This window comes from Papio anubis, chromosome 5, assembly GCF_008728515.1.
Source record: "Papio anubis isolate 15944 chromosome 5, Panubis1.0, whole genome shotgun sequence".
Classification (NCBI taxonomy): Eukaryota; Metazoa; Chordata; class Mammalia; order Primates; family Cercopithecidae; genus Papio; species Papio anubis.
Genome location: NC_044980.1, coordinates 125,113,594 through 125,135,751, shown reverse-complemented (window position 1 = coordinate 125,135,751; position 22,158 = coordinate 125,113,594). Strand labels below are relative to the sequence as shown.

Genomic DNA, 22,158 nt, shown 5'->3' with positions numbered 1-22,158 from the left:
CATTGATCTTTTTTTCCCTCCTCATACTAAATCTTAAGAATTCGGTGTATTTCACAGGTTCTCGGGATTTGGAAAAAAAAAAGGAATCCAGTGTGTATTTTACAGCACATTTCAATTTGGACTAGCTACACTTTTTGCTTTTTAATATTTGTTTATTCATTTATTTATTGGAGACATGGTCCCACTCTGTCACCCAGGCTAGAGTGCAATGGCACAATCATAGCTCACCACAGCCCTGAACTCGTAAGCTTAAGTGGGCCTCCTGCCTCAGCCTGCTGAGTAGCTAGGACTACAGGCACATGCCACCATGCCCAGCTAATTTTTTATTTGTTTGTATTTCTCAGAGACAAGTCATCCCTGTGTTGCCCAGGCTGGTCTCAGACTCCTGGATTCAAGCAATCCTCCCACCTCAGCCTCCCAAAATGCTGGATTACAGACGTGCGCCACTATGCCTGGCCAGACTCATTTTTTAAGTGCTCAGTAGCCACGTGTTGCTATTGGTTATCTTATTGGATAGCACCATTCCTAAGGCCTTCAAGAATTCGGGCTGCTAAACTTAACAATGCAAGATATTCCTTTTTAAAATAGTAGTGGCTTAGTGATAGAAACAGAACTAAGTGTATATTTTTACAATATAATGTGTTGGGTAAAGAATATTTAATAGTCACTATATTGTAAGTTGAAAATAAAGCTACAGAAAAGGAACCTAACCTTGCCCGCAGATTTTTAACAAGGAAATCTAAACATTTGCATAAAGCATAATAGACTTTAAAAATTATGATAAAGATGTTATCACAGGACTTATTTGTTTCTTTATACTTACTATTCACTATTCTTGCTTCCTGAAGATGGATGGTTATACCTTCAGCAATGTACTTAAATCCTTCTAACATCTTATGTGAAGTTATAGTTCTTATCTAGAACTAACTGAAAAAGAAAGCAAAGCTTCTTGAAAATAAACTCCTTTTTTGTGTGCTAAAATATTGTTTTAATACTTCAAAAGAAACGAAAGCTTCTATGAGAAGAATGTTGACCTGTGTCCAGACCAAACAAGGTGAAGAAGTCTTATTTTAACATTTGAGAAATATCAGTTGGGCATCAGATAACATTCCTGAAAGGGATTGAAAACAATGCAGTAGACTACAAAAGAATCTGCACATCCTTAGGAAGAAAATAAACCGTTTATCATGGACGGCTTGTCCACATGCGCAAAGTAGAGAGCAACCTAAGATGGCGCCATCCAGTTCCAGGTGCACTGTGATTCCTATCTGAATGCCATTACTATTTAAATTGCTTTTTTTTTTTTTTTTTGAGACAGGGTCTCCTTCTGTCACCCAGGCTGGAGTGCAGTGGGGCAATCTTGGCTCACTGCAACCTCCACCTCCCAGGCTCAAGCAATCCTCCCACCTCAGCCTTCCAAGTGGCTGGGACTACAGCCACACCCCACTACACCCAGCTAATTTTTTTTGTATTGTTGGTAGACATGGGATTTCGCCATTTTGGCCAAGCTGGTCTCAAACTCCTGACCTCAAGTGATCCCCATGCCTTGGCCTCCCAAAATACTGGGATTATAGGTATGAGCCACCATGCCCAGCCTTAAATTTCGTCTTTTAAAAGAGAAAGAGAGCTTAGAATCTGAATCAGTTACCCGAGGCCCTTTATCCTGCAAGATTCTGAATTAGGATCTTCCTATTTTACATGTTAAAAAATGCAAAACTGGTTTATATGGTAGAAAACCCTACAGTTCAGGGCTAGAACTTTAGATTAAATGCATTCATACCCTAGCAGATGTGGTAGCTTGCCTCCAAGATGGCACCCAATGAATGATCCCTGTACCAGGATTGGTCTATGTGACCAAAAGCATATAGCATTAGTGATGATACTTATATCACTTGGGTAATTACATTATAAAAGATGTCCATCATGGATGTTCTTTTTCTCTTTCTCTTGCTCAGAGACAAGCAAGCTGTCATGTTATAAGCAGCCCTTTGAGGGGTCCATGTGATGTCAAGGAATGAAGTCTCCAGCCAGCATTTAATGAGAAACTGAGGCCCACCAACAATCTTGAGTGAACTTGGAAGTAGCTCCTTCAGCATCAGTTGGTTGTTGAGATGACTACTGGCAGGTTAACTGCAACTTCATGGGAGTCTTCTGGACCAGAACCACTCAGTTAAGTGACTCCCACATTCCTGATCCTCAGAAACTCTGAGAAATAATGAATATTTGTTGTTTTAAAATGTTAAATTTTGAGGTATTGTATTATGTGGCAATAGATAACTAATATATAAATTATTTTAATCAAACAATATGTTAAATTAAAGCTCAGAAGAATAAACATCCGTAATTCCTTAATTTGTTTTCCCCTCTATTCTACAGAATAGAATTTTACAGATGAACCTTGTAATTACTTGTGCAATAAGAGACAGTATGTTGTATTGGTTAAGTGCATAGCTCTGGATGTATGGTAGTAGAAAGACCAATATTCAATTGCTTTCTTCTTCAATTTCAAGCTTGTGAGCTTGAACAAATTTTAAAAGTGTTTTAAGCCTCAGTGTCCTGGGATGGTAGTGCTTAGCTCAAGCTCCTAGCATATATTAACTACAAACTAAATATTAGCTATAATTATTAGTTTTACTTTGATTATTGACTCCAAATAAATACCTTAAGAACTGTATGTTCTCCACAGATTTGGATATGTCTGGACGTTATGTAGGCTGGAATAGTCAGCAATTACTTGCCTGAGGAAGGGAAAGCCTCCAAAGAACAAACTCCTCCTTCAAGAAAAGAGTAGGCTGGATGCAGTGGCTCATACTTGTAATCCCAGCATTTTGGCAGGCTGAGGAGGGCGGATCACCTGAGGTTAGGAGTTTGAGACCAGCCTAGGCAACATGGTGAAACCCTGTATCTACTAAAAATACAAAAATTAGCCAGATGTGGTGGCACACTTCTGTAGTCACAGCTACTTGGGAGGCTGAGGTGAGAGGATCACCTGAGCCTGGGAGGTGGAGGTTACAGTGAGCCAAGATCTGCACTGCACTCCAACCTGGGCAACAGAGTAAGACTCTGTCTCAAAAAAAAAAAAAAAAAAAAAAAGAGTAGAAGGCACAAGCTTAGTCCAATATTATATCTTCAGCATCAGAGTAGAAAATGATTCAGAGGGTCTGTCTGGTGTCTGCTGTAGATCCCGCAAATCTGTGTTTGGATGCTTCTAGTAAGGATCATATGGCAGATGCACCTGACGGATGCACTTGGCAGCAATAACTTATGCATACCTGAAGAATGACCCTATGGTCTAAGAAGAATGTGTGTTCAGAGCTCCGAGATAAGGAATCTGGGAGTGGCCAACCCAGAGATTTCATTTCTTATCTATGACAAACTTCTGAACCACTCCCACCCCCAGCCCATCCTGTAGAATGCAGGCCCTACTAGGCGATCAAAGCCCTTTGTTTTAGGTAAAATGAAGGTTGCCTGGTAGAGGTTGCTAGGGGAAAGGTGTTAAGTAAAAGTGTTATATAAACTGCATGTCTCTTTGTTTGTTTTTGTTTTTTTGAGACAGAGTTTTTGCTGTTGTTGCCCAGGCTGGAGTGCAATGGTACAATCTCGGCTCACTGTAACCTCTGCCTCCCGGGTTCAAGTGATTCTCCTGCCTTAGCCTCCCAAGTGGCTGGGATTACAGGTGCCCACCACCAGGCCCGGCTAATTTTTTTGTGTTTAGTAGAGACAGTGTTTCACCATGTTGGTCAGTCTAGTCTCAAATTCCTGACCTCAGGTGATCCACCCACCTCAGCCTCCCAAAGTGCTGGGATTACAGGTATGAGCCACCATGCCTGGCCAACTGCATGCTTTTTACAAGGAGTTTTGGTTCTCCTGTCCAGCCCACTGCCACTGGACTTCCCTGTACTGTAAGTCCTCTCAATAAACCTTATGTCTCAGTTTCTGATTCTAGATCTCTTCAGCCTCTTGAACATGGTGCCATCCCTACTGAAATCAATGGGGTCTGACATACAAGGGGAACTTGAACAAAGTCTGAAATAGCTATTTTTTTTTTCTTGTCAAAATCCCTGTAAGACATTATTTGCCTCAGCCTCAGAACATTGAATTATGACCCAAGAGTGGAGAAACAGAGAAGTCTGTCTATGTCATCAGACAACATCCCAAGTGGGATGTCATCACCCCAATGCATATTGGCATTGGGCACAGTAGAACAGTGGTAGCCTAGCAAGACTTGGCACAATTCTGTTGGGTTGCACAGTAGAATGAGAAATCACATTTCTGCTGTTACGTGATTCTGCATTTTAACTCCAGTTTGTTTGGCCTGGACAGATAGGTAACTAGCCTTGAAGACAATGGACCTTGAAACATTCTGAAGACTAGAAAAAGTATGTAATAAAATACTTTGAACAACTGTTTAAGGACTTAAATGTCCAGACTGTTTCTTTAGATGAGTGTAATTTCCAATGTGAAACCTCACCATTTGGCTTCAAGAGGTACAGGACAGTTTTTGAATTTCGCAGAAAAAGTTGTGCATTGCAACAAACTTGACCATCCTATTTGCAATAGTAGAAATGTAAAGTCATTGCCTTCAGAGATACCTGCAAAAATGAAATGTGAAATATGCTGCTTACATTTTAAAGACTGGTTATTGCATTCTAGACTAGATGGAAAGACATTAGTGAGGGCCAACATAGAAATATGAGTTTTCCCAAAAGAGTTTTGTGTATATATATGACATGGCAGGACAATTGGGTCACTAGTGGTTTTCACTTCTTCGTTCATTTGGCAAATATATGAATAGACTGATGTGTGCCAAACACTGTTCTGAGTTCTGGGAATTGAGGAAAGAAACAAGCTATCTGTTCTCATGGCGCTCACATTTTACTTGGAGGATGGAGAGGCTGACAATAAACTTGTACAAATAAATACAAATGTCAAGTAGTGGTAAGTGCCAAGGAGAAAGAAAAGAGAGTAATGGTATAGAATGACAGTCATTGGGTAGCTGCTTTAGATGAATGGTAAGTGAACATGTTTTTGAGAAGGTGATGTCTGAGCTGAGAGGCAAAGGGTAAGAAGGAATCTGTCATGTGAAGATCTGGGAAGCAGGTGTACTAAGCAGAAGAGCAGCAAGTACAAAGACTGTGAGGTAAGAGATGTGCTCAGGGTGACTAAGTAACAGAGGGAAGACCAGCGTGACTAGAACATAGTGATCAAAGTAAATAGTGTTGGAACATAAGTCAGCGACATTGGCAGGAGGCCAGTTTTTATGGAAGCCAGATTGTCTAGTGCCTTGTAGATAGTGGCAAGGAGTTTGGATTTTATTCTAGGTGCATCATTACCAGAATATTTTCTTTTTTTCTTTTTGAGACAGGGTCTCACTGTCACCCAGGCTGGAATGCAGTGGCATGATCTCGACTCTCTGCAACCTCTGCCTCCTGGGCTCAAGCGATCCTCACACCTCAGCCTCCCCAGTAGCTGGGACTACACGCACCACACCTGGCTAATTTTTGTATTTTTTGTAGAGATGGGATTTTGCCATGTTGCCCAGGCTGGTCTTGAACTCTGCCCACTTTGGCCTCCCAAAGTGCTGGGATTATAGGCATGGGCCACTGTGCCTGGCCTATCAGAGTATTTTCAAGCAGAGAAAAGCATCAGGTCTTATTTCTAGCATAAAAGGAACATTCTGGCTGCTATATAGAGAAGGGACTGTAGAGGACAAGAATGAAAGCAGGTTGACTGATTAGAAAGCATTGCAGCATTATAGGCAAGAGCTTATGATGGCCTGAAGTAGAGTGGTAACTATGGAAGAGATAAATGGATAAATTCAGAATATTTTTGGAAGAAAAAGGTGACATGATTTGCTATTGGATATGGGCATGAAGGAAGGAAATTAAGAATGATTCCTGAATTTTTAGCCTGAGCAATTTTGTAGCTTTTCATGTTTGTTTTTGAAATGAGGAGATTTGGTGGGGTGGGGGTTTGGGAAATTAAGAGCTTTTTATATTTATTTTTTGCTTTTTAAAAACTGTGGTGAAATACACATAACATTAAATTTACCATTTTAACCACTCTTAAGTGCATTAAGTACATTCACATTGTGCAACCATCACCATCCTCCATCTGTAGAGAGCTCTTTTCATCTTGCAAAATTGAAACACTGTACCTACTAAACAATAACTCCCCACTCCCCTCCTTACCCTAGCCCCTGAAAACCATTCTATAATACAGAAGTCTCTATGAATTTGACTACTCTCTTAGAGTGGAATCACATAGTATTTGTCCTTTTGTGACTCGCTTTTATGTCACTTAGCATAATGTCTTCAAGGTTCATCCATGTTGTAGCATATGTCAGAATTTCCTTCCTTTTGAAGACTGAATAATATGCCATTATATGCGTATACTACATTTTGTTTACCCATTCATCCATTGATGGACACTTGGGTTGCTTCCATCTTTAGACTATTGTGACTAATGCTGCTGTGAATGTATATGTACAAGTACATGTTTGAGTACTTGCTTTTAATTCTTTGGGTATATACCCAGAAGTGGAATTACTGGATAATGTGGTAATTGTATGTTTAATTTTTTTAAGGAATTGCCATACTGTTTTCCCCGATAGCTGTACCGTTTCACATTCCCACCAACAGTGCACAACAGTTCCAGTTTCTCCACGTCCTCACCAATACTTGTTATTTTCTGTGGTTTTGTTGTTGTTGTTTTGTTTGTTTTTGTTTTTTTTAGAGAAACTATCCTAATGGGTATAAAGTGGTATTTCATTGTGATTTGATTTGCATTTCCCTAATGATTAATTATGTTGAGCATCTTTTCATGTGCTTATTGGCAATTTATGTATTTTCTTTGGAGAAATGTCTACTCAAGTCTTTTGCCCATTTTGAAATCAGGTTTTTTGTTGTTGTTGAATTGCAGGAGTTCTTTATATATTTGGGATCTGAACCACTTATCAGATATATGATTTGCAAATATTTTCTCCCATTCCATGCCTTTTCACTATTGATTATATCCTTTTATACACAGAAGTTTTACATTTTTGATGTAGTCCAATTTTTATATTGTTTCTTTTGTTGCGTGTGCAAGAGTTTTATTTTGAATGCAATTTTGGGATATCTATTAGACATCCAAGTCAAAATGTCAAATACACAGCTGGATATATGAGTCTGAAGGTCATAAAAGAGATCAGAATGAGATATAAATTAAGGAATCATCCACATATAGATGGTATTTAAGGCCATGGGTCTGGACAGAATCACCCAGGAGAGAAGTCACATAGGAACACATAGGTTTCCCTAGGGAATACAGTCATCTTAGAGTAAAATTCCATCGAAGGAGATCAGGAGGTCTTGGCTGAGTTAAATTTGGATAATATAAGTTATTAACTATGTTAATGTGTTCTTCTAAGCTAGGTGCCAGGTTAAGGTGGAAATTAGGAGGTCCTGGGCAAGTATCAATTTGCTCTGCTATTGTATTATTGCAAGAATAATACTAACAATAGCGCATGACCTCATTTCATCCTCACAATAGCTCTACGTGACTGATATTCTTGTCTTCACTTTACAGACAAAGAAACAAAAGAGAAGTAAAGTAATTTACCAAGTTGCTATAGTTAGCATGTGGTAGGTCCATATTAGAGCCCTGGTCTGTCTGCATGATGGTTAATTTTATGAGATAGCTAGTAAAACATTGTTTGTGGTCGTGTCTGTGAGGATGTGTCCAGAGAGGTTCACAAGCATTCGAATCACTAGACGGAGCAAATATGGTCTGCCCTCACCAATGTGGTCAGGCATTATCCAATCCACTGAAGGCTCCTGCTTACATAGAACAAAAAGGCAGAGGATGTGCCTATAGTTCCAGCTACTTGGAAGGCTGTGGCAGGAAGATGCTCGAGCCTAGGAGTTTGAGGCCAGCCAGGGCAACATAGCAACACCTTTCTCTTTAAAAATAATTTTTTTAAGGCATAGGAAGGGCAAATTCTCTCGTTCTCTCTCTTCTTGAGCTGGGACATCCATTTTCTCCTGCCTTCAGGAAATCAGAGCTCCTCGTTCTTGAATCTTCCAACTCTGGGACTTACACCTTACCCTTTTCCCCTCAGTCCTTCAGACTTGGACTGAATTACACCATCACCTTTCCTGGTTCTCCAGTTTGCAGATAGCATGTCATGGGACTTCTTAGCCTCTGTAATCACATAAGCCAGTTCACATAGTAAGTCTCCTCCTATTGATATATACATATATCTGTAATCCTATTAGTTGGGTTTCTTTGGAAAACCCTAATACCCCTTTATCCACAGTTTTGTTTTCTGCAGTTTCAGTTACCTACGGCCAACTGGGTAAACCAAATAGGTGAGTACAGTAAAATAAAATATTCTGAGAGAGAGAGATGCACATTTGCATGACTTTTATTACAGCACATTGTTACAATCATTCTATTTTATTAGCTATTATTATTAATCTCTTACTCTGCATAATATAACTTAAATTTTATTTTAGGTATGTATGTATAGGAAAAAACCTAGTATATATAGTGTTCAGTACTATCTGAGGTTTCAGGAATCCCCTGGGGTTCTTGGAAAGTAGCCCCCTGCCTTCAAGCCTGCACTCTCAATTACTGATGCTACAACTCATTACCCTGAAAGATGAAATCTAGCCCTGAGCCCTTATCAACTGGCTGCATTAGATCATTTTAGATCTCCATGTCACCGCAGTCACATTTGTGTGTGGGAGAGATGGTGCTATACCTGCCACCTTCGTTAGCCTGGCTTGCATTCTCTTCTGAACACTCTGGGTCTTATTAACACTGTGCCAGGTTCCCATACACCCCAAATAAAGAAAAAGAAAGTAGATGGATACAATATACATACTAGGCCCAACAGAAGCTATGCTTTTACTCCCTTTCCTCTTCAATTTAGATACTACTATGGTCCTTTGCTTCAGTCTATCTCAGTTCCTTCATTGTCTTGTCGTTCCATTCACCTCTACTGCAAGGCCCCAAATCCTACCATTTGGTCACTGTACTCCTACCCTGGGTCAGTGGAGGAAATCACACAACCATGTGAGTTGGTGTCTCGACACATTTACATTTCCAATCACAATTGGACCCTCAGCCCACTTGTTACTCTCTCAACCCACATTTCCTCGCACCCATCAACAGTCCCCCTTCTCTCTTGTATCTTAAGTCAGCATCCTGGATTGAGAGTCAAGAGTAAAATGGTTTGACTTATTGTGAGCTTAGACTTTGCAAGACTAGTAAACAAAAGGACTGGGGTAGTGGCAAGAGTGTGAATGGGCTGGAGGGATCACAAGGTATAAACTGGAAGGGAAAGGAAATGATATCAGATGAGAGCTGAAGGATTGGGAGAAAAACAAAAGGTCCTAGAATGAGATGGAGCTGTTGTGACTGATGAGTGGCCCAGGGTGTGTCCTCAGCAGCAAGAGTGTGAAGTATAGGTGAAGGTCAAGTACTGCAAGGCTAAGGTATAGCACTACTCATCTTCCTGAGCACAAAAGTCACCAGCACCTTGGGCTGGGTGTCAGAGAGCTCACAGAATGTGGATCACCAACCAGGCAGATGTTGGTAACAGCAACCAGGAGGGCACAGCACAAACCTGAGCAGGTCTTTTATGTATGTGAAGGTGAAGGAGTTATGATTTAGAAATGGCAGTGGGAAGCAAGAAGAATGCTGAGAGCCTGCTCAACTCTTGGCTTTCAAAATCATGGATAGTGCAAAATGAGTAGCCTTCACTTGAGAGACAGAGCCATGAGGCAAGTGGAGTGCTCAGAAGGATGCCAGATCTCTTTCAAGGAAAGAAGATGGAGAGAACAGCCAGGGATGTACTTGAAAGAGGAGAGTTGCTTGTCTACAATGGAATATGTGTTGCAGAGGACTCAGTTGCAGGGAAGACAACTGCAGGAGGGTGAGCTGGAGGGCTCTGCAGGGACAGGAGCACAGCGGGGCATTAGAATGGGAGTTTTAGATGAGAAGGATTAAATTTGCAGTGCTGGAGGAAGATCATCTCAAGGTTCACAAAATCAAGCTTTAGACTTGTCTGTGCCAACAGACAGAGGCATTGGGTGATAGTTCAAATCCTCATAATTTTTTATAATCCTTTCAGCAGTCTGTTAAATATAACCTTGGTGATAAGCTAAGTTACCTCAGCATAGCAAGCTTGGCTTGGTCTAAATCAGGGTAAAGGTGATTGCTGCTCAAAGGAAGTGGGAGAGACACCCAGCTCTAGATTGGAGAACATGACTTTGACCTGGGTTTCAGCCCCACAGGGCTTAGGCCCAGGGGAGCACTAGGCAAGTTGCTGAGGCCACAAGCAGGAGTTTATAACCAGGCTAGACTAAGCCCACTGATGTAATGCTTTTTTTTTTTTTTTTTGAGACAGAGTCCCACTCTGTCACCCAGGCTAGAGTGCAGTGGTGTGATCTTGGTTCAATGCAACCTCTGCCTCCCTGGTTCAAGTGATTCTCCTGCCTCGGCCTCTCAAGTAGCTGGGATTACAGGCACCTGCTACCATGCCTGGCTAAATTGTGTATTTTTTTAGTAGAGACGGGGTTTCACTGTGTTGGCCAGGCTGGTCTTGAGCTCCTGACCTCAAGTGATCCACCTGCCTTGGCCTCTCAAAGGGCTGGGATTACTGGCGTGAGCCACCATGCCCAGCCTGATGCATGAATTTGCATTCTTCATGCTCTTCATCTATGCTTCTGAAGACCTGGCACTTAGTCGACACTCAGTAAGTTTTATTTTTTAACTTCTTTATGATTATAAAAGTAATATGTGAAGCATTTGTAAAGTATGGAAATCTGGAAAAAATAAAACAGAAGTCATCTATAATCTGACTATCCAAACATACCTTAGCCTTCTTTCTTTCTTTCTTTTCTTTCTTTTCTTTTCTTTTCTTTTCTTTTTTTTTCTTTTCTTTTCTTTTCTTGAGATGGAGTCTTGCTGTGTCACCCAGGCTGGAGTGCAATGGCACGATCTTGGCTCACTGGAACCTCTGCCTCCCGGGTTCAAGCAATTCTCCTGTCTCAGCCTCCCGAGTAGCTGGGATTACAGGCATCCACCACCATGCCCTGCTAATTTTTGTATTTGTAGTAGAGATGGGGTTTTGCCATGTTGGCCAGGCTGGTCTCAAACTCCTGACCTCATGTGATCTGCCCTCCTCAGCCTTCCTAAGTGTTGGGATTACAGGCATGAGCCAATGCACCCGGCTTTTTTTTTTTTTTTTTTGAGACAGTTTTGCTCTCTTTGCCCAGGCTGTAGTGCAGTGTGATATTGGCTCACTGCAATCTCCACCTCCCAGGTTCAAGCGATTTTCCTGCCTCAACCTCCTGAGTAGCTGTGACTACAGACAGGTGCCACCAGGCCCAGCTAATTTTTTTGTATTTTTAGTAGAGATAGGGGTTTCACTATATTGGCCAGGTTGGTCTCCAACTCCTAACTTTGGGTGATCTGCCCACCTTAGCCTCCTGAAATGTTGGGATTATAGGCATGAGCCACTGCGCCCAGCTGAGCCTACTTTCTTCTGGTCTTTTTCTCATGCCTCCTCACCACCACCCTGGCCCCCTGCTGTTACATACATATATATGTTTATTTTTTTTTTAAAGAGATGAAGTCTTGCTCTGTTGCCCAGGCTGGTAGGCTGATCTCAAACTCCTGGCTTCAGGTGATCCTCCTGCCTTGGCCTCCCAAAGTGCTGTTGTTACAGGCATAAGCCATCACACCTGGCTATTTTTCACGCTTTTAAAACTCAGTTTATTCATTCATTTATTCACTCATTCTTTGGTTAATACTCATATACTGGTTTATTTTATTATTTTATTATGTTATATTTTTAAATACAGCGTCTCACTCTGTGCCCCAGGCTGGAGTGCAGTGGCATGATCATGACTCTGCAACCCCAAACTCCTGGGCTCAAGGGATCCTCCCATCTCAGCCTCCCAAGAACTTAGGATTACAGGCACATACTACCACACTCTGCTAATTTTTTAAAATTAATTAATTTTTTTTCTTTTTTTTTTTTTTTGTAGAACCAGTGTGTGTTAGGCCATTCTTGCATTACTATAAAGAAATACCTGAGACTGGGTAATTTATTAAGAAAAGAGGTTTAGTTGACTCATGATTTCACAGACTGTATAGGAAGTGTGGCGCTAGGCATCTGCTCAGCTTCTAGGGAGGCCTCAGGGAGCTTTTACTCATGCTGGAAGGTGAAGGTGGAGCAGGTGTGTCACCTGGTAAAGACAGGAGCAAGAGTGGGGGGAGGTGCCACACCCTTAAACAACCAGATTTCTCAAGAACTCACTTATTATGATGGGGATAGCTACAAGGTGTGAGGGATCTGCCCCCATGACCAAAACACCTCCCACCAGGCCCCACCTCCAACACTGGAGATTAAATTTCCACATGCGATTTGGACAGGGATAAATATCCAGACTATATCATTTTGCCCCTGGCCCTCCCAAATCTCATGTCCTTCTCAAGTTGCAGAATACAATCATGCCTTCCCAAGAGTTCACCAAAGTCTTAACTCATTCCAGTGTTAACTGAAAAGCCCAAAATTCAAAGTCTCATCTGAGACAAGGCAAGTCTCTTCCACCTATGAGCCTATAAAATCAAAAACAAGCTATTTACTTCCAAGTTACAATGGATGTATAGGCATTGGGGAAACACGCCCATTCCAAAAGAGAAATTGGCCAAAAGAAAGGGGCTACAAGCTCCATACAAATTCAAAACCCAGCAGGGCAATTATTATAAAGCTCCAAAGTAATCTCCTTTGACTCCATGTCCCATATCCAGGGCTCACTGGTGCAAGGAGTGGGCTCCCAAGGCCTTGGGAAGCTCCGCCCCTGTAGTTTGCATAGTACGGCCTCTACAGCTGCTCTTATGGGCTGGAGTTGAGTGCCTGTGGCTTTTCCAGGCACAGGGTGCAAGCTGTCAGTGGATCTATCATTCTTAGGTCTGGAGGGTGGTGACGCCTTTCTCACAGCTCCACCAGGCAGTTCCCCAGTGGAGACTGTGTGGAGACTCCAACCCCACATTTCCCCTCCAAACTGCCCTAGTAGAGGTTCTCTGTGAGGGTTCCACCCCTGCAGCAGGCTTCTGCCTGCTGGGCACCCTGGCTTTCTCATACATCCTCTGAAATCTAGGTAGAGGCTGCCAAGCCTCCTTCACTCTTACAGTCTGCATGCCTGCAGGCTTAACACCACATGGAAGCTGCCAAAGCATATGGCTTGTGTCCTTTGGAGCAGCAGCCTGAGCTGTGCCTGGGGCCGCTTGAGCCACAGCTGGAGCTGGAACAGTCTGGATGTGGGGAGCACTGTCCCAAGGAGGCTGTGCAGAGCCGTGGGGCCCCAGGCCTGGCCCACAAAACGATTCTTCCCTCCTAGGTCTCTGGGCCTGTGCCTGTGATGGCAAGGGCTGCCCCTTAGGTCTCTGAAATGCCTTCAAGGCCTTTTTCCCATTGTCTTAGCTATTAGTACCTGGCTCTCTTTTAGTTACTCAAATTTCTCTAGCAAGTGGTTGCCCCACAGCCTGCTAGAATTCCTCTACTGAAGATACTTCTTTCTCTGTCACATGGCCAGGCTGCAAATTTTCTAAACTTTTACACTCTGCTTCCCCTTTAAATATAACTTCTAACTTTAAGTCATTTTTTTGCTCTCACATCTGAGTTAGGCAGTTAGATGCAGCCATGTCGCTTCTTGAACACTTTGCTGCTTAGAAATTTCCTCTGCCAGATACCCTAGGTTGTCACTCTGAAGTTCAAACTTTCATAGGTCCCTACAGCATGAACAAAGTGCAGCCAAGTTCTTTGCTAGGGCATAATGAAGGTGACCTTTGCTCCATTTCTAGGTTCCTCATTTCCATCTGAGACCTCGTCAACCACGCCTTCACTTTCCATATCACCATCAGCATTCTGGTTACAACCATTTGACCAGCCAAGCACTATTCTAACTTCTGGGAATACAGAAGTGCTCCTCATGGAACTTAACAGTCTAGTGGAGGAAGAAGGACGATAAATGCAACAAAGAAGTAAATTAGTCAGGATGTCAGAGAGTGGTAAGTCCCATGGAGAAAAATGAAGCAGGGATGCATAAAGTTAGTTCAGAGAGAGAACAGGATACAATTTTAAATAGTGTGATCAGATAAGGGTTTATTAAGAAGGTGGCATTTAAGCCAAGACATGAAGGAAGTAAGAGAGCAAGCTATGTAGATAGCTGGGAAGAGCATTCCTAGGAAGAGGGAACACGTATCTAATAGAGAAGCATGTCTAGTATGTTCAAAGAATAGCAAAGCCTTGGTAGCCTTAATGAAGAAAGCAATGGAGAGAGTAATAAGAGATGAAATTAGCGAGCTAAAGGAGGGCATGAAGATTAGAGTAGGGCCCTATAAACTGGGTGACCACTGTCAAGTGAAATTAAGGCTGTTGAGGCAGAAATGATTTGATAAAGGTTTATTGTAAGCCAAATGTGAGGATAAGCCCAGGAAAACATACCAACAAAGTTGAGAGTGTTCTGGAGTCTGTTACAAGTTGGAAAGCTTTAATAGGAAAGTTAGAAGAAAGGAGGGGGACTCTTCGTACAGGAGTTTTCCTTTTTCATTGGAGGGTACAATACAAAGGTTACAATAATTGGCTACAGTTTGCAACATAAAGACTAAAATGTCTACATGCAAGACAATCAGTAAAACCTTATGACTCAGAAATAAATCAGTGTCCTTTTCAGTGTCAGTAGGTGGTGCATTGATCAGTATATCAACAATTTGAGGAACTCGTAAGATTCCTTACTCAGGACAAGGTATCACCATGAATCACAAGACCTTCCCAAGATGGGTTAATTTGGAAGCTGTTTACTTTTAAAGTAAACTGTCAAATGTGACCTGTAGGTTATTGCCATATATAATTTGTCATCCAAACTGGAAGACTTCTAGAATGAAAGGTGGAGGTGAGGGTTATTAATAATTAACACTAGGGCTGGGCGCGGTGGCTCACGCTTGTAATCCCAGTACTTTGGGAGGCCGAGGCAGGCAGATCACGAGGTCAGGAGATTGAGACCATCCTGGCCAACATGGGGAAACCCCGTCTCTACTAAAAAAAAAAAAATTTAGCTGGGCGTGGTGGCACATGCCTGTAATCCCAGCTACTCGGGAGGCTGAGGCAGGAGAATCACTTGAACCAGGGAGTCAGAGGTTGCAGTGAGCCGAGATCGTGCCACTGTACTCCAGCCTGGCAACACAGTGAGATTCCGTCTCAAAAAAAAAAACAAAAAACAAAAAACAAAAAACAAAAAAAAAATTAATACTAATTCAGTGGAGAGAAGCCAGGGCTGTCCTGGACAAACTCTGACATGTAATCATTCTACTTATGGACCATTGTAAGGACTTGGGCTTTTAAAAAATCTGACTGAGATGGGAAGCGATTGGAAGGTTTTGAGCAGAAAAGTAACATGATATAATTGAGATAGCCCTGACTACTATGCTGAGAGTAGATTGAAGGGGCGTAGGAGCAGCCTTAATGAGGAAGGACTGGCTGGGGGCTAACAGAATACAGGCAAGAAACTGGATTCTACATATGTTGAAATTATGGCAAAAGACTTTATTGACAGATTGGATGTGGAGTACGAGAGGAAGAGCAGCCAGGAAAATAAAGTTCCCATTTTCTGAGTTGGGAAGGACTTCAGGAAAAGCAGATTTGGGATGAAATTAGGAGCACATGTTAAATTTGACATGTTATGTTTGAGACACCTATTACGTATCCAAGTGAGGATATCGAGTGGGCAGTTATTATGTGAGCCTGGAGTTTACTTCTCTTTATGTATTGGTGTTCATCAATGCAGAGATGATATTTAAACCATGAGACTGAATTTTTTAAAAAAGGAAGAGGACCGAAGACTAAGTTCTGGGCGCTCCAATTTTAGGCAGTAGCGGAGATGAAGAAAAACCAGCACACTAGATGGTTAAAGAGCAGCCAACAAGGTAAGAGGAAAACCAAGCAAGTGTCATTTTTGTTGTTTTTTTTGATACAGAGTCTCACTCTGTCACCTAGGCTGGAGTGCAGTGACACAATCTCGGCTCACTATAACCTCTGCCTTCTGGGTTCAAGTGTTTTTCTTGCCTCAGCCTCCCAAGTAGCAGGGACTACAGGTGTGTGTGCCACCATGCCCGGCACAAGTGTCATGTTGTAGAAAGCAGTTCAAGGATGAAAGAGAAATGAGTTTGTCACATGCCTTGAGAGGTCAGGTAAGAGGAGGACTATGAATCAACTATTGAATTCAGAAACATGCAGGTCACTGGGGACCTTGATAGAGGTGCTCTGGTGAAAGGTGAGGGCTAAAGCTTAATTGTAGTGGGGCCAAGTGAAAATTGGAAGAACAAAGTTGAAAGTAGCAAGTAGATATAGCAATCTTCCAAGGAGTTTTGCTGCTAAGGGACAGGGAGATATGGGGCAGGAGCTGACAGCAGAAACTGGATCGAGAGAGAGCTTTTACAGCCTGTTTGCATACTGAATGGGAAAGATCCAGTAGAGAGCGAAAAGATTTATGATGGAGGAATCAGGAGAATTGCTAGAGCAACATTTTTGAGTTGGTAAAGGAGTAGGGGGCAGGGCGGGTAAGGAGTATATAAGGCTGGGGCCGGGCGTGGTGGCTCACACCTATAATCCCAGCACTTTGGGAGGTCGAGGCAGGCCACTCACTTGAGCCCAGGAGTTCAATACTAGCATGGCCAACACGGCAAAAACCTGTCTCTACCAAAAATACAAAAATTAGCTGGGTATGGTGGTGCATGCCTGTAATCTTAGCTACTTGGGAGGTTGAGGCATGAGAATCGTTTGAACCGAGGCAGAGGTTGCAGTGAGCCACTGCACTCCAGTGGGGGAGGAGAGACCATTCAGGAGAAACAGGAGAAAAGACAGAGTGTGTGGGTACAGATGGAGTTAGGCTGGTGTATTATGGTGCTTGTAGAGGTTCCCTCCATTGCTTCTATTTTCTAGGTGAAATAGGAAGCCAAGGCACAGCTGAGGGTGAGCATGGGGGAGGAGGTGATGGAGTTCTGAAGAGAAAGAAGGTCCTCCAGGATAGAGAATGAACCAGGACAATTAGGATCCTCTTGAAGTCACTGATGGTCAGTTTAAAGTGAAACCAGTCAGATGGAATATATTTTCCATCTACATTTGGCTATGCAGGTGCTAGAAAGAAGTAGGAGGGAGGTTAGATTTAACCAGCTTTATAGTTCCCCCAAAAGCAAGGCAGATAAGAAAGGGGCAAGGAAGTTGATTATGATGATTAAGCATGGAATTTAAGCTTGCCAAGAAGGGGTATGAGGACATGAGTAAGATGAGAGATAGTGAAAATGTGGACATCTTTGCCAGGTATGGAGCCAAACACAGTATGCATTGTCTCATGCACGGCATGCATTGTCCACCCAAAGGGGACTGTTATCATCCCTCTTTACAGATGAAGAAGCTGAGTTTTAGGGAAGATTATAACTTGCTCGAGGTCACACAGTTGATAGAGAAGGGACACACCCAGTGTCAGGTCCTGGAACACTTGTCTCCAAAGACTATGTACTTAGCCCTATTTGCTTTAACTGCAGTATTACTGAGCATTAAAAAAAATTGATGACTATGTACAAAGGATGGTAATTTTGTCCAATATGTTTTTGTTAATATTTTTCCAACTTGTGTTAATTTTAAGATTTTCTGTTGTACAGAATTCTTTAAAAGTTTATAGTAAAATATATCTTATCTTCAATTTCCTATTCATCTTAAAATTAAGTATCACCTATATTTTCTTCTAGCTTTTGATTTATTTATTCTTGGCTCTATTTTATTTACATTTATTACATTTGGCTCTTTAGTTGATCAGGAATTAATTTGGTGTGTGATTTATGGTAAGATACTATTTATTCCCCCAGTTTTTCCATTTTTACCAGTTTTTTAGCTTGTCAATTGTCTCAGCACCAGTCTTCAACAATGTATCATTTTCTTGATAATTTATAATTCACCTTTATCATATGTTACAATTTTTTCAACACTTGGGTCTGTTTCTGCCATACCTCTTCTATTTTGATAGATTTATCTTTCCTGTGTGTGTGTGTGTGTGTGTGTGTGTTTTCCAGGAAACCCAGAGTAATCATTGTGTGTTTTTATATATGTGAGAGAACATTTCCCCTTATCACTGATCTTTTCCAAAAATTTCTTAAACATATTACATATTTGTTCTTTCAGATGCTCGTTACAATTATTTTTTAACTTCTTAAAATATCTCATTGAGGATTCCATTCTAAGATGGCCGAATAGGAACAGCTCTGGTCTGCAGCTCCCAGTGTGATCGGCGCAGAAGATGGGTGATTTCTGCATTTCCAACTGAGGTACCTGGTTCATCTCATTGGGATTGGTTGGACAGTGGGTGCAGCTCATGGAGGGTGAGCCAAAGCAGGGCGGGGCACTGCCTTACCTGGGAAGTGCAAGGAGTCAGGGAATTTCCCTTTCCTAGCCAAGGGAAGCTGTGACAGATGGTACCTGGAAAAACGGGACACTCTCGCCCAAATATTGCACTTTTCCAAAGGTCTTAGCAAACAGCACACCAGGAGATTATATGCTGTACCTGGCTCAGTGCTAGTGAGCTTTGCTCACTGCTAGTACAACAGTCTGAGATTGACCTGTGAGGCAGCAACCTGGCATGGGGAGGGGCATCTGCCATTGCTGAGGTTTGAGTAGGTAAACAAAGTGACTGTGGAAACTCGAACTGGGTGGAGCCCATCACAGCTCAGTGAGGCTGGCTGCCTCTGTAGTCTCCACCTCTGGGGGGCAGGGCATAGCTGAACAAAAGGCAGCAGAAACGTCTGCAGACTTAAACGTCCCTGTCTGACAACTCTGAAGAGAGCAGTGGTTCTCCCAGTATGGTGTTTGAGCTCGGAGAACAGACAGACTGCCTCCTCAAGTGGGTCCCTGACCCCTGTGTATCCTAACTGGGAGACACCTCCCAGTAGGGAGTGACTGACACCTCATACAGGCAGGTGCCCCTCTGGGACAAAGCTTCTAGAGGAAGGATCAGGCAGCAATATTGGCTGTTCTGCAGTATTTGCTGTTCTGCAACCTCTGCTGGTGATACCCAGGCAAACAGTATCTGAAGAAGACCTCCAGCAAACTCCAAGAGACCTGCAGCTGAGGGACCTCACTGTTAGAAGGAAAACTGATGAACAGAAAAGGAATAGCATCAACATTAACAAAAAGGACAGCCACACCAAAACCCCATCTGTAGGTCACCAACATCAAAGACCAAAGGTAGATAAAACCACAAAGATGGGGAGAAACCAGAGCAGAAAAACTGAAAATTCTAAAAACCATAGCACCTCTTCTCCTCCAAAGGATCGCAGCTCCTCGCCAGCAACAGAACAAACCTGGGTGGAGAATGACTTTGATGAGCTAACAGAAGTAGGCTTCAGAAGGTCGGTAATAACAAACTTCTCCAAGCTAAAGAAGGATGTTCTAACCCATCTCAAGGAAGCTAAAAACCTTGAAAAAAGATAAGACAAATGGCTAACTAGAATAAACAGTGCAGAGAAGACCTTAAATGACTTGATGGAGCTGAAAACCATGGCACAAGAACTTTGTGATGCATGCACAAGCTTCAATAGCCGATTTGATCAAGTGGAAGAAAGGGTATCAGGGATTGAAGATCAAATTAATGAAATAAATCGAGAAGATTAGAGAAAAAAGAGTAAAAGGAAACGAACAAATCCTCCAAGAAATATGGGACTATGTAAAAAGACCAAATCTACATTTGATTGGTGTACCTGAAAGTGACGGGGAGAATGGAACCAAGTTGGAAAACACTCTTCAGGCTGTTATCCAGGAGACCTTCCCCAACCTAGCAAAGCAGGCCAACATTCAAATTCAGGAAATACAGAGAACACCACAAAGATACTCCTCTAGAAGAGCAACCCCAAGACACATAATTGTCAGATTCACCAAGGTTGAAATGAAGGAAAAAATGTTAAGGGCAGTCAGAGAGAAAGGCTGGGTTATCCACATAGGGAAGCCCATCAGACGAACAGTGGATCTCTCAGCAGAAACCCTACAAGCCAGAAGAGAGTGGGGGTCAATATTCAACATTCTTAAAGAAAAGAATTTTCAACCCAGAATTTCATATCAAGCCAAACTAAGCTTCATAAGTGAAGAAGAAATAAAATCCTTTACAGACAAGCAAACGCTGAGAGATTTTGTCACCAACAGCCGTGCCTTACATGTTTAATTTAGAAGCACTAAACATGGAGAGGAACAATTGGTACCAGTCACTGCAAAAATATGCCAAATTGTAAAGACCTTCGATGCTATGAAGAAACTGCATCAACTAACAGGCAAAATAACCATCTAACGTCATTTTGACAGGATCAAATTCACACATAACAATATTAACCTTAAATGTAAATGGGCTAAATGCCCCAATTAAAAGACACAGACTGGCAAATTGGATAAAGAGTCAAGACCAATCAGTGTGCTATATTCAGGAGACCCATCTCATGTGAAGAGACACACATAGGCTCAAAATAAAGGGATGGAGGAAGATCTACCAAGCAAATGGAAAGCAAATAAAAGCAGGGGTTGCAATCCTAGTCTCTGATAAAACAGACTTTAAACCAACAAAGATCAAAAGGGACAAAGAAGGCCATTACATAATGGTAAAGGGATCAATTCAACAAGAAGAACTAACTATCCCAAATATATATGCAACCAATACAGGAGCACCCAGATTCATAAAGCAAGTCCTTAGAGACCTACAAAGAGAGTTAGACTCCCACACAATAATAATGGGAGACTTTAACACCCCACTGTCAATATTAGACAGATCAACGAGACAGAAGGTTAACAAGGATATCCAGGACTTGAACTCAGATCTGCACCAAGCAGACCTAATAGACATCTATAGAACTCTCCACCCCAAATCAACAGAATATACATTCTTCTCAAGCACCACATCACACTTATTCCAAAATTGACCACATCGTTGGAAGTAAAGCACTCCTAAGCAAATGTAAAAGAACAGAAATCACAACAAACTGTCTCTCAGATCACGGTGTAATCAAATTAGAACTCAGGATTAAGAAACTCACTCAAAACCATACAACTACATGGAAACTGAACAACCTGATCCTGAATGACTACTGGGTAAATAATGAAATGCAGGCAGAAATAAAGACGTTCTTTGAAAACAATGAGAACAAAAACACAATGTACCAGAATCTCTGGGACACATTTAAAGCAGTGTGTATAGGGAAATTTATAGCACTAAATGCCCACAAGAGAAAGCAGGAAAGATCTAAAATCGACACCTTAACATCACAGTTAAAAGAACTAGAGAAGCAAGAGTAAACAAATTCAAAAGCTAGCAGAAGGCAAGAAATAACTAAGATCAGAGCAGAACTGAAAGAGATAGAGACATAAAATCCCTTCAAAAAAAAAAATCAATGAATCCAGGAGCTCGTTTTTTGAAAAGATCAACAAAATTGATAGACCGTTAGCAAGACTAATAAAGAAGAAAAGACAGAAGAATCAAATAGATGGTATAAAAAATTATAAAGGGGTATCACCACCAATCCCACAGAAATACAAACTACCATCAGAGAATACTATAAACACCTCTATGCAAATAAACTAGAAACTCTGGAAGAAATGGATAAATTCCTGGACACATACACCCTCCCAAGACTAAACCAGGAAGAAGTTGAATCTCTGAATACACCAATAACCGGCTCTGAAATTGAGGCAATAATTAATAGCCTACCAACCAAAAAAAGGCCAGGACCAGAGAGATTCACAGCCAAATTCTACCAGAGGTACAAAGAGGAGCTGGTACCATTCCTTCTGAAACTATTCCAATCAATAGAAAAGAGGGAATCCTCCCTAACTCATTTTATGAGGCCAGCATCATCCTGATACCAAAGCCTGGCAGAGACACAGCAAAGAAAGAGAATTTTAGACCAATATCCCTGATGAACATCGATGCGAAAATCCTCAATAAAATACTGGCAAACTGAATCCAGCAGCACATCAAAAACCTCATCCACCACGATCAAGTCGGCTTCATCCCTGGGATGCAAAGCTGTTTCAACATATGCAAATCAATGAACGTAGTCCATCATGTAAACAGA

The 22,158-nt window shown here is 41.8% G+C and overlaps 1 long non-coding RNA gene across 4 annotated transcripts in view; it reads left to right on the top strand.

Moving 5' to 3' along the window:
* Positions 1–22,158, top strand: part of LOC108586418 — a 33,532-nt gene that overhangs the window by 1,256 nt on the left and 10,118 nt on the right. For 2 of the 4 annotated variants that reach the window (XR_004183993.1, XR_004183994.1), the window contains exons 1-5: positions 407–1,250; positions 1,956–2,169; positions 13,861–14,067; positions 15,843–15,981; positions 18,233–18,375. This is a non-coding gene — a long non-coding RNA (uncharacterized LOC108586418). Of the gene's footprint in view, positions 1–406; positions 1,251–1,955; positions 2,170–13,860; positions 14,068–15,842; positions 15,982–18,232; positions 18,376–22,158 lie in introns of those variants that run through there. The other 2 variants (XR_004183995.1, XR_001903763.2) reach the window with 2 other exon arrangements.